Source organism: Nylanderia fulva, unplaced genomic scaffold (assembly GCF_048542155.1).
Source record: "Nylanderia fulva isolate GAGA-0341 unplaced genomic scaffold, ASM4854215v1 Scaffold30, whole genome shotgun sequence".
Lineage (NCBI taxonomy): Eukaryota > Metazoa > Arthropoda > Insecta > Hymenoptera > Formicidae > Nylanderia > Nylanderia fulva.
In genome coordinates this window covers 1,783,134-1,796,438 of record NW_028190369.1, presented here as the reverse complement: position 1 = coordinate 1,796,438, position 13,305 = coordinate 1,783,134, and the positions used below count along the sequence as shown (strand labels likewise).

The 13,305-nt window shown below is 35.5% G+C and overlaps 1 pseudogene across 1 annotated transcript in view; it reads right to left on the bottom strand.

Annotated features, from left to right (window-relative positions):
* Positions 1-1,497: 1,497 nt before the first annotated feature.
* LOC146722535 (uncharacterized) overlaps positions 1,498-13,305 on the bottom strand; it is a 92,360-nt pseudogene continuing 80,552 nt past the window's right edge. Inside the window, exon 4 of the transcript XR_014925118.1 lies at positions 1,498-1,638. The product of XR_014925118.1 is annotated as an uncharacterized LOC146722535 (transcript). The remainder of the gene's footprint in view (positions 1,639-13,305) is intronic.

Sequence of the window (13,305 nt, the reverse complement as noted above, 5' to 3'; positions counted from 1 at the left end):
AATAAATTAGATCATATATCTATCATATATATTATGATCTATATATACGAACATTTTTACCGCAAATACGAAAATTTATTAAAAGTTTTTTTTCGTCTATCTCTAATTGGCATAAACGTTTTAATATTATACTTTCAAAATTGATTTGCATTGTCGCAAAATATTTATTTTTTATTCAATCTACTATACACAAATATATATATATATATATATATATATATATATATATATATATATAACTACTATATTGATAAATGTTTATATAAACTTATAATTTTTTTCAAATAATATTCTAGATCTAGTTTCTTCAGTAATGCATACAATGATTTGAAAATTTGCTAAATCTGAAAAATGTTCTCTTTTTTTCCCTCAGCTAGTATCTGAAATTGTATTATCTAGAACTGATAGCTCCAATGGATGAATGCAATGTTATTGCACGCGGACGAGAGATATCCTCCGATATTTCTTTTACAAATTCAATTACGCGATCGACCTTAAATTCACGAATGTACCCATGTTTGTATCTGCCGCATTACGTTACTGCCTGCGAATCGACCGGAATCGAAATGGACAGGGTCATATATAACATTCGCGAATAGCGTATCCCGCCCACAAAGATGCGGCTTTACAGTCGATCAATCGTTGTATCGATAACAAGATACCTCTGCCGGATTGTCAGGGTCGTTGAACCGAACAGGGAATCGCAATCACAAGAAAATCCAAATGGCATCCATCCAAGATGAACGTGCCGCGTCGGCATATTTATGGCAATATTATCGAGATCGCCGAACAGTCTCGAGATCGAACAAAATCTGTAGCTCGATCCAACTATCAAACGCATGTAATGTTTCTTTATTTCTCTCTAAATACCATCTCTAGTGCTTGGTTTTAACACAGCTCCTCTGAATAAACTATCTCTCACGCTGCTCAAGTCTAACTTGATCATTATGTTACCTCCGATTTTATAACAGCAATTCCGGCTGAATTACAGATAAAGTTTGATTCGACTAAAATGAACCGCATCATCGACATTGTTATTGTTGTACATATAATCGCGAAGGAAGTTACGAGGAAATTAAGTATATAATCTCACCTAATTATCAACTCGTTGAATTATTTTCTTTCTCTTTCTATTTAGTCACAAATTAATCTTTTTTACAGACAACAAAATTCTATATCAATGTATGCACGCATTAAATATTTAATATATGTAGCTTACGAAAAGTTTAAATAAGAAACGACGTTTCCGAGAATTTGCGAAAGCACAACCATTTAATTTGTCATTGCAATCGAATGCATAAATATGCAGTTTTCTAGTTAATCGGCCAATAGTGATGCCAACCGCCAAGTATAATAGAACAGAATAGATGAAAGCTATGCCTTCCGCTCTCTTTCTCCTCTATATCGATCCTTTTGTGAACGATGAGCATTTTCTCTTTTTTCATCGCTCTTTTATCCTATTTCGGGATGTCGAGTGCCGGAGGTCCATCAATTCCCTCAAACGCTATTCGTTCGATGTTCACAAGAGTGTGCATCGGTAGCGCGTCGAAGTGGGGTTGAAGGGGTGAAGATTGGCCCGGAAAAAAAGCCGGGCGTCGAAGGCGGATGGGCAGCGAGAGTGGTAAACGGTGAGGCACACTGAACGGATAGGGTGGATGGCGGTTAAAAGCCATGCTTGTCCATCGATCGTAAGTACTGCGAATTTTTCACGTTCGAGGCAATCATTTTTTTTCTCACGATTACGCGTGGGTCGAAGAAAACGCAAAGAAAATTGCGCCGTAAATATAGAGAGAAATTAGCTAGAAATAGATATTTCCCTTCTCAGGGTGTCCAGCAGACTCAATGAACAAATTCCCTGACTTTTTCAGATTTTTTCAGACTAGAAATTCATTTTTTCCCTCACTTTTTAGTATTATTTTTTCCAAATATATATAAGTTGCATATATTTATATGATAAATCGATTTAATATTAAATCATGAATTTTTGTCAACAATGAAAAGAGTCGAAAGTTAAAAAAAACAAATATTTTAATCAATTATATATAATCTGCATTATGTACGATAATCGAAACAAACATGTCACTGTAAACTGTTTAAAGAACCACTTTTTTATTTATATCAAATTTTTTAGTTTCTATCAAACACATTGAAATAAAATAACACGACGATGAAAATATAAATTAACAAACACGCTGCAGATGAATCGATTTTTAACAACACAGAAAATTGGCGTGCTGGGAATCAAAGAAAAGTTTATATTTATTTAATATTTGTGAAAAACTCCAGATAAATAGTAAAATTTCCTGACTTTTTCCTGACAATTCCAGATTTATAAAATTCCCTGACTGCTAGACACCCTGGTTCTTTGACATTTAGATTTTGATTAGACAAATGTCGCAAATTTAATCGAAAATGAAGGAATAGACGCGATAATTTTGTGACATCCTATATCCTCCTATACATGAGAAATGAAAGATTTACATCTAGGGAAAGAAACGACAATAAAATTTCTGCACGCGGATTATAAGCAGACGAACGACACGATAAATGCGCGCGAAAGAAAATTCCAAGAAAACACTTTTCTTCGGGAAATATACGATTAGGGCGAAAAAGAGGAAAAGTCGTAGAGAGAAAATATATGCCGCAACTATATAGACATGCGCAAAGCGCAGTGAACATCGAAAAGCAGGAAGCAGGGTAGCAAGAAAAAGAGGAGATCCTCCTTGCGGTAAAAAGAATTCGTGCTGACTAGAGATGCAACGAGGCAATTATCATATAAATTGCCGTAGACTGATTTTACACGAGCGAATACTGCACTGCACCGACCGTCATTTTGCTCTTTAATCGCACCAGCTGTCGTGGAAAACACAACTGCGTTTCTCTTTTTTTTCCCTTTCTCTTGATTCAAGTTTGAGCAAACAAGAAACCTTTAACAATTGCAACAGAGATAGACGTACACATCTCGAAGGTATTTCACAGATTCTAAAATTTATAAAATACTTGATATTGAATGTTTGAATTTCAAATTGATTTAGGAAAAATAAGAAGTTCACGGACCTATGTGGAAAATAAACTTTTTGCTAATAAAATGAATATTGCTTTGTATTAAAGCAAATGAGATTTTATACGAAGTATATGATTATGCAAAATAAGGAAACTCCTTGTTTAAAAACTTTAATGCGTAACCATATTTTCACATTCTAAAGAGGGTTCGAAAATTGCTTTCTTTTTACGAGACAGTGAACTTATAACAAAGTTTTATAATAGATGTGTTTTTATCTTCATATAAAGATAAAGAAAATCCGTTATCGCTTTACCAATATCATTCTTATATATTATAATAAGAGATCACTTTTAAATAATCGTTTTCATATTGTTTCTGCTACATATAACCGCACTTTATGATATTTGCCGTCCTAATTACCATTTCGGTCATTACCATTATACGAAGGAAAATGTAGTAAGCTTCGATAATATCGTGTCTCGCGATTTAAACACTGAATTCAATTATCTCCTCCTAGTCCGATTATTTTCTCGTACCGTTTGATTTGCCGCGAACTACTGGTATACTGCATTGCTTGGCCAGAACGTGCAATTCTTTCTCATACATAATGCAGGGCGAGATCAAAGGGCGTTTGGTAACGCTGGCGATATACGAGAGCGCCCGCATACATGTGAGGTCGTGAGGTACGTTACGCGCTCACGCGGGTTATATCGCCTGTGCCATTATGAACTTTGCCAGAATCGATCGGGATCAGCGGCACACTACTGCCGCAGTTACGAAGCTTAACGGCCGATAAGACTCTCATAGGGACGTGATTCGATTCGAGAAGAAGCGCAGAAGAGAGAGTCGCCCTCACCATCGTCTCTGTTTTAATCCGTAACTTTTTTCGCGGACGAATTGGATTGACGTTAAAAAGGGGATGTTTGGTATAACGGAAGAAAGGGGATGGAAAGGGATGCTAAGTTATATAATATATCACGAGATTGTACATCTACCGGATTTTCCGCAAGAGTGCTTTTTTAATCCACTAACAATACTGCGAGATATCCCAGTTGAAGATCAGTTTTTCACCTTCGACTCGATAAACAGAATTTGTTTTTCACGTTTTATATTTCAAAAGGTGTATCTGCACAATTGCTTTAGTGTGTTATACACTTATAAGTTATATATTTTGATGTTATAATTGAAATGTAATATAAATTGTAATTGCTTTCTTGTTTCTTATGGGGAAGAATATCACATTTTATATTATAATTGCATTGTATAAATCGTAACTGCTTTCATATCTCGTGATAAAAATGTCATTTAGTCTTTGTTGAAGATTTATATATATATCTCTGACGAGGGAGATGAGAGAATAAAGTACTCACACATACATATAAAAACATTTCTCAATTTCGCCAAGCTGGAAAGTTATAACGAAATGGGCGAATTTCAAGTTGATCGCGAATTATCACGGATATAAAACCGAGAGAAGAGTAAGAAAAAGGAGAATACGTGTCCGGGGTTTGGTCAACAACGACGGCTCATGGGAAATTCTCGAGAATAGTTTGTATGAGAGACAAGTGTATCGCGGATGCATAGAATTTTTTAGAGGATCGCGAGCGACCAAATTCTCTATGTGCGTATTTATTTTCGCGACCACTCAACTTTGCAAGACGCTCTTTCTTGCGTTGCATGCTCTTTTATTGACGACATGAAGATGAAAGATATCACGCAATATACTAATGTATAATATAACACTTGGTAAACAATAACAAATAATTAATGGTCGATTAATCTCTTCTAGCAGACGGCTGCGTTTTATTCCCTAGCTCTTTTTTTCTCTTTTCCTCTCTTTTTCTTTACCTAAATTTCTCGTCATTTCTATCATGATCGAACTTTATGTATTATTCAGTGTATTCTGTCACCGGATGGCATAGAAATGCGACGTGATTGTAATTCGACGTGTACTCGATCAAAAATATGTGATTATGATTTACATAGATATCAATATATTTATTCCTACGCATTACGTAATCTAATGGCAAGCTCGAGCGAATTGCGTAAATTCAGACAAATTTCATAAAGAATTCTCATTACTGTTTCACGATATATCTATCGATTCGCTATCGAGTATCGCTAAGCACCAAGGGACGAATGAATATTACGATATGATGACATCATCATTATACCATAATGCTGACAGACACCGCATGCATGCCACAAATTGCGTACTGTAATAGATATTTAATCTTTAAACTTGATGACATTAAAGTCAATAGAATAGTTAATTAGAATTTAACATGATAATAAGTTTCCTGAAGCTTTTCTTTTTTTTTTTTTTGCATTTTTTCGACTTTCTCTTTGGACACATTTTAACATTAATCTTGTGTATTTAAGATACTTTAGTAACATTTATCTAAAGTAAGATTATCTAAAATTGTTTCGAAGAATAAAAAGTAAAAGAAAAATTATTGCATCAAAATTGAATTTTTTATTACATGTAATATATAAACGCAAGACCTAAGATAAAGTTTAAGTACAGATCTAAGAGATCTTTATTAAGAATAAATGCAATATAATGTGAGAAGAAACTAGAAACGGTTCATAAAACGATAATAAAAATTATATAGTTCCTTTAGATTATAAAGCATTAAATCTTCTATATGAGTAAACGAAAAATATGCATGTATATATATTTAGAAATATCGTATGTCCAGCTATATTAAAGTGGTACACGGAATGGGAAGGGTAAAAAAAACCAGCTGATTTCAGGAACCATATCTATCGGCCGGAAGATCTTTATGAGAAGAACGCCAACGTCCACGTCGACGAGTTTCGAGCACCGGTTATGGACCGCCTCGCGCGGCAAAACACACTGACAGGTTCCAAACGTGCTCGCGATAAACGTTACACGAAGGAGCAAACATCGGGACGTGGGATTGGCCGGTGACATTGGCGATCGGAAGTTTCGCGCGTAAACAGGGTGATTTCGCGCGAGAGAATCGCATCCGCCTGGAAATTGTGTACCGGCGAGACTTTCCCGAACAACTTCTACCTACTTCGACACTACTACTACTACTATTACGAGAAAGTATCTTCGCCAGTCGCGCTCGCGGATGCACTCATCGAGATGCGGAGTGTCTCGCTTTACTTCTTTTTCGTTTTTATCGAAATAACGCTCACAGCCGTTATTTCGACCGAAAGAAAAAAAAATAAAGAAAGAGAAAAAAGAATTCGAATGTGACAGAATACGATAGTAGAGAGAGAGAAACTCGAAACGATAAAGTACCGTAGTTTTCGAGAAAGACGCGTAGAAAATTCTTCGCGATGCGACACGAAACTCATTGAAAAAAAAAAATAGCAAATTGTATATACTGTTAATGGACTATAAAAGGAATAAAAAAACATGATATTGCTTTTTATACCGAGACGCTTTTCTCCGTAGCTATTAATGAACCGATATAAAAATTAATAGAGTAACATTCAAAGTAACAGCTAATTATATAATGAAGAAATATAATAATGTAATAAAGAGGCAAAAAACCTAAAGTGCGCAGTTCTCAAGAAATTAAATATTATATAACCAAGTAGTACAACAGTTATATGGGATGGTATAATAAAATAGTATGAGTTCAATAGAACTGTATTAAATAATCAAATTTCAACGAAAGAGGTAAATATTCAAATCTGTAAAGGAAAACTCGATTTATATGCATACACTCGTAATGTATACCCGGAAAACAAAATTACATTATGCAAATCCAGTCGTCGTAGTGCCCATAAATTTCTCTATAATCCATAATTTTACAATCTGAAAAAATATTAGCACCGTATTTTGATTAATTCCGTGCACGCGCACATCATTTTATTCCCTTTTGTTAAAGGCGGGATGCAAATTGCATAAAATCGCGCGTTTTGTTTTAATTGTAATCCGCCGTATGAATCGCTTGGCATTCAATCCAAGGCATTAATCAAATGACTATAGATTTGTTGCGCGCGTTTATTAAACTTTATTCCACGCCGTTACATATTTCATGAAGCCGTTACTTGGCAACTCGATTATATTTCATTCGAAAATTTTCCGTGTTCGTTATTATTCCACCGGCAGTGAATCAATAAAATTTTCTCTGTCGATTAAGCTCGGAGCTCGAAGCTCGAATGTGGACAACCGTTGGCCAAAGCAATCTACGTTATCAGCTACATCGACCGTCGGAAAAATTGCAGTAAGACTGTAATATTTCATACGTAATAAAAAATCAATTTTAACAATAAATTTGTGTTCAATAAAACATATAAAGATTATATTCAAAAATCGAAATATAAGTAAAAATGCATACTTCTGACATAATTAACCGATGACTTTGTAGTAAAGGAAAATGCTAATGCGAGGTAATTAAGAAGTGTAAAACAGGATTGTTAATACAAAATTTGTCGATCAATAAAATTGATTGACATATGGAAGAAGAGCTTTCCTTTCACCTAGAACTCAAAAGCAAAGTTACCGGTGGAGAAATGCAGAATTCTGTTGTATCCTTCATTGAGAGACGAGTATTTCCGAAGCTTGCACTCTCTTGCTGCAAGCTGTAAGAATTGTGCAAGCTTCGGCCGTCGATAACGTCGGTAAAAAAAGCTTCTGATAAGCTGACAAACGTGTGATAACGCTTGATAAGCGCAGAAAGTTACCGTCCGTAGCATACCGCGCGAATAATTACAATATTGGATTATTACAAGATTTTTCGGTTAATTATAAAGGAAAATGTCAACTGCATTTTTCTCAAGCGAGCGAGCGTCGAGCTTTATTTAATTGTCTAGCCAACTTTTATTTAAAAATAATCCCTTTAGCTAATCACAAAAAAGCACTAGCCCCGAACATCTTTTTATTATCTAATACTGTATATTTAACATTAATTGGCTACGACTAATTGCTGAAATGTCATTAAATATATTGCATTATATATATGCATGCTAGTAAAAAAGCTGGCTATTTTAAAACACTTTTTGCACAAAATAGATAAAGCTATAAAAAATTACTTAATAAATTATACTTTGAAAATAGAACTGATTCTCTGACAAATATATACATAATCGAGTTTCTTGCAATTAATGAAAAGTACAGTTATAGGTACTACTTTAGCAATTTATAAGACAGTTAAAAAATATATATGCAAATTATACAAAGGATATAAAAGAGACGGGCAGAAGTTTAATTTTGAAAAGCGGGCTGCAATAAATTTTATTTTAAGATATTAAAATATTTAAATATGTTTCTTTCTCTCTCTCTCTCTCTCTCTCTCGTTAAAGTTTAACAGTAAAATTCGCGCAATGTTCGCATTATGCATTTGCGAATTCGTAAATTTCAGTAGTACGAAACAGCGGGAAAACGCAGGGGCGAACGCTTAATCATCGGACATCCGCAATTTCTTTCTGCCCTGGATTCGATGGGCAGATTAATCACCGATCCATACATTACGCGTATCACGCTTATAACAGACACGCACACATGTGCACACCGGCGATTGACACGAAAAATATACGTCGCTGTGAACCGTCCGAATTAATTATTCGTAGCTCTTGTCGCGCCGACGATTTCCAAATATACAGTTTTACAACTCAGCTCCGAAATGAACAGAAATGTAACGATCAACCCACTTACACTTAAGATAATGATCACGGTTAGACGATAAGAAAATGAAATTTGTTTCGTACTGTATCGTAAATTATGTCTGTTTCCCTTTCTCTCTCTTCTATTATTTCTTTCTTTCCTCTTTTTCGGTCGATAGAAAATGATAAATTCAATATGTATAAAATATAATATGTTATCGACATGTCTAGTCGTGTTACATGTTAAAATTATTCAAATATTTATGTATATATATATATATCGTAAATTAAATGATTCAAATGCAAATTAATGTGTTAATGATTTCACGATCGAGATTAGTTTCATCCGCGGACAAAATTCAGTTTTGGTCAATGTGATATAATAAAAAAACCAAACATAGTCATAGTTGATAATGCCTGAGAAGAAGTTGATTTCTCAGCGGAGTATAAACCGCATACACACTGCATCGTTTACAGATACTTGTAGCATCCTGGGAAAACTTAAGACAACAATTGCAAACAAGTAGTGGAAAAAGCAGAGAAGAGAGTTATTTTACATTTTACGAAAGGAGAGAATTTCATGCTTTTCCATTCCTCGCAAATTAATCCTCTGCGGTTAATAACGGGATAAATTGATTATCAGTTGAAATAACGTCTTAAGACGAAGTAATTATGTTCAATCGAATGTTCTCTTCCTTCGAGAGTGAGAAAAAGCTTGAAAAAGAGGTATAAGATGAAATGCGGAAAATCCACGAGGATAAGCGATGCGGCTTCTCATTTCGAAAAGATGAGATGTTTATTAAAAATCGACCCGCTCTCTCTGTGTGGTTCATTTCCGAGAAACGGTTATTCGTCGCGTGCCGGAGATTATCTCTGGACGTTTGCGAGGCGCATTTTCCGCATTCAGAACGGATAAATAACCGTGCTGTCGCGCGCGGCGTAGTGACGTAATTTACGGGTAGCACACGCGCGCTCTCGTTGCGCACTCGCGAAGTTAAGAAGCGCACTCGCCAGATTATCCTCCCCGTTCTCGGACTGGGGCGAAATGTGCAATTAAGCGTTCCGGCTTGGTTTACGACGTCGCGTCCGTGTCGCATCGTGTCGCGCCCTGCGAAGTTACTTCATATGTAGGTTATTGGCTAATAGATGTTCCCCGACTAAACTTTTTCCATCTATTTTCATTCCCGTTGCTTACAGCAATGTCCCGACGACGCAAGTGAAATTTCGTACGGACAATTTATTTTGACCGAACCACGTCACTTTATATACCATCGCTACACAGTAACTTTTTATTTGTCAAGTAACATACTTCGCGTATAAAAAGGCACCACTTTCCGCGAAAGCCGTAAACTATTTACTATACAGATTTCATTTAAGAAGGGAACGTTTGTGATAAATTATTCATTTTTTAAAAATGTTTTATTAATATAACACATATGCTTATGCTACTCATTATCTAATAAAACTTAATTAATTGGGAGACTCATGGATTTTTTACATTATCTAATATTGTGTTAATTAATAGCTTTTGCTGACTCGGTTGCGAAAAGAATTGAAACTGTATTTTTAACGACACTCGACGAGACTGCAGTTTAATGTGCTTATTTTTTACATTAGTCAAGTAATTAATAATGAAATTTATGTACATTATTTCTAAAATTTACATTCATTGATATAATTTACTGTTATATATTATATTTCTCTCCCGTGCGAGTTTAGTCATTTAAATTAGCAGCTTTAATGTGGCAGTGCAATAATAATATTTACTCCGCCGAGCGCGTAACAGTTTGTGCAACCGAAATTACCTTTCTCACAATTGCCTTTCTCAAAAGCTCCGAGGGCCGCATTTTTTTATTCCGTCGTCGTTGTCGTTGAGCAACGCAATTTTTACGATTTTTGCATTTCATAGCGCGCCCTTTCATGCCTGCATAAAGGAAGCCCCGGACGCAAGTTTTCTCGACGAGCGTTCTTTCCGGATTTTTCGTACGCTTGTCCTGTTTTTCTCGTCCCCTTTTCCTACCGCGAGCATTCGCGTCGAACTTTCCGCAGGAATTCTGACAACTTTCGTGCCTATACATACATATAGTTACCTTTCGGCCAAGACGCATACCGGGATACTACGCATTTCCGAATCGTGTCTCGAGAATGAAGTTTGGGAAGCAGACTTAAAAAGTCTTTGTAACCCCGTTTGTGTGCCATTTTCAACGCAAAAGTTTTGCGCTCCTCGCAAGAAAACGAAGAATAAAAATTAACCGAAGGAGAGGAACGATTTACGATTCTTCCGGTAGCGGAGACTCGGCGATTTTCAATGCGCTGAAGTCCGGCGAAAAAATCGACCGACCGAGTTCGATCGTTCGAGAGGGATTTCGTTAAGCTGCCGTAATCTCGGGGCATTTGGCCGCCAATGGCGATGTTATGCAAATGGAAACTGCGAGGAATGCGGAGTGTTACTAAAGCGCTTGAACAAACCTCTGGAATGAACTTTCCGCGGCAAAACGAGGTATATAACTTATATATATATATATATATATATATATATATATATATATATATCCGAGAATAATATGAATAATCGAGTCCTAATTGAAAGATTAACGATGAACATCTACTGCGTTAATTCACGTATCAAAGAAAAAGTTTCCCATAGTTCTATTATTCATTCGAATGCCGTCATTCGTAACGCAAATAATTATAATTTATAATATACCTGCATTTTGAATTACCTTTTTCAAATATATTTAAAAAATTCGTGATATAAATATTCATGTATTTAAAAAAATTAAATTTTGCGGAATTAAAACAATATGAGTGACAAGAAAACAACTTTAATTACCACACACATGAATAAGTTAAAATTAAAAGTAAATAATGAATCAATTTTTACAATTTGCATCGGTTTTTTTATATCGCGTACGCGTTGATAGTCCTCACTTCTAAAAGCGGCGTCACAAACAATTTCTGAAAATCACGTATGAAGCGATGATTGGATGTAATGTCGGCGAGTCACGAGATGTATTGTTTCGGCATTGCTCCGACTGTTGGCCACACAATTTCCATTTGCTCTATTTGCACGCTGGATGATTGCGCAAACATATACGTTTGCGTGCATACACACATAAACACGCGCTCAAATACATTCGATACACACAGTATACGTTTCGTCAGATAATTCTCTGTACTATCAATATTAATACTGCTACCCGATCGACAGTTTTCCATGTGCATGTTATGAAACTTTACAATTTTTCATTATTTTTAATTCGCTCATAAAGCACGCGCTTAAACGTCTTGCCTGTATAATACTTCGTTAAATTGCATAAATACAATCTCACGTGAAAATAAAGATCCATTGTAATTCGAAGTTACTTATCTAGTGACGTTAATTTTTGGCTATCATCGATACTGCCTCGAGGTTCTTAATTGCTCGCGGATTCAATCAAAAAATAGCGCACTGTGTTTTCAAGCAAATTAATCATTTGTGTAGAATAGAGATGTTCATGAAAATATAACGCATTGAACGTGTGTGAAAATTAACTATTGAGAGAGCAAAAATCATTATTTTTTACGATTTTTTAGTTGACGAGATATTCGCGTGTGAATATAATTAAAAAATGTATATGTTCCAATTTTTAAATATTTACAGTTAATTTTATAAGTACGAAACTATACAAAGATAACTGTATCGAGTTTATCTGATATGATGAATATATTAATACGAACAATTGAATAACTAATTATGCGAATTATAATAGAAAAAAAATTTACTTTTTGCTCGTTAGAAAATAATATTCTTATCACTTTCCAAAGCTAAATTAGAAAAAGTGATCTTGAAAATGTCTCCGAAGTTTATGATGTCGTTTGAAATAGAAATAGAGGGATGAAAAAAAAAGAAAAGCTAGAATGAAAGATGATCATCTCCTTTGGTCTGCGCACATTCTTATAGTTTGCATTTAGACTAGTGTGCCACGACTTTTCTTTTGAAGTTCCGACTTTATATATGACTTAGCTGGGCAACAGCAGAAAACAGCGAGATAAAACATCAACCTTTTGCTCCCTTTTTCATGCTAGATGTTTGCCAATCCCCAAGAAAGTAACGATGTCTATCTCACGGTAGCTTGTTTCCGCCCTGGTCTTTTTCACGAAAATCATTTTTGCGAAATTGCGAAGAGAAAATTCAAAATCAAATTGTTTTGGCAGTTTAAATTAGATAAATACAGGGTTTGTCCGGAAAGTAATGCGTCGCATTTTTTTAAAAAAGAATTTATTGATCGCATAGGTAAAACAACTTAAAATTGTTCGAAGTATGACCCTTCTGCGTCAATACATTTTTGCCAACGCGATTTCCATGCGTCATAAGATTTCTGGAACTCCTTGACTGGGATGCTGTTCAGGGAGGCCGTCGAAGTAGCTTGTACGTCGTGTGCCATTCCGCACTCTGCCTCTTTGACTCCGGATCGTACTGAAAGACCCATGACTCATCCCCAGTGATAACGTTGTTCAGGAAATTGGGATTATCTGCACAGAGTTGCTTGAGTTCTTCACAAACTTCCACTCGGTGTTGCTTTTGCGCATCGGTCAACACTCTGGGCACAAGTTTTGCGCAAATCTTCCGCATGGCCAAGTCTTCCGATACAATCTCGTGAACAATCGTTTTCGGCAAGTTCAATAATTCCGACATTAAGCGAACATTCATTCGACGGTCTGAATTCAATAAT